Source organism: Poecilia latipinna, unplaced genomic scaffold (genome assembly GCF_001443285.1).
Source record: "Poecilia latipinna isolate Pla-1442-1.1 unplaced genomic scaffold, P_latipinna-1.0 Scaffold1754, whole genome shotgun sequence".
In the NCBI taxonomy this organism is placed as follows: Eukaryota; Metazoa; Chordata; class Actinopteri; order Cyprinodontiformes; family Poeciliidae; genus Poecilia; species Poecilia latipinna.
In genome coordinates, this window is record NW_015114370.1 from 100,835 (window position 1) to 101,249 (window position 415).

The following is a 415-nucleotide window of genomic DNA, read 5'->3' on the forward strand; positions in this document are numbered from 1 at the left end:
TATTCCGTCCACTGACAGTTACTTTACTCTAAAGATTGGATATAAATTATCTATTTATTTAGGCTTGTTTTTACATCTTTGAGTTGTATTTCTACGGTTTTATTCTGAAGATGTAAAATGTGAAGCTTTTTGGTTGACTTTTGTTTTTAAATGTGTTTTACACATAAATTTCACATTTATATTATTTTATCTATACATTTTAAATATGACTTTCTTCTCCGTTGAAGAATAAATTTATTGTTTTTAATTCAACATTACTTTTTTAATAATTTGTTTTATGTACCTTGCTGCTGTCACAAAGCTTTGCTGTGAAAGTCCTGACCGGAAGTAGTGAGAGGGTCTTCGCTGCAGCCTGCGGAAAGGGGCGGTGACGGACCACTGTCAGTCTCATACCTTATATGGAAATTGGACTATT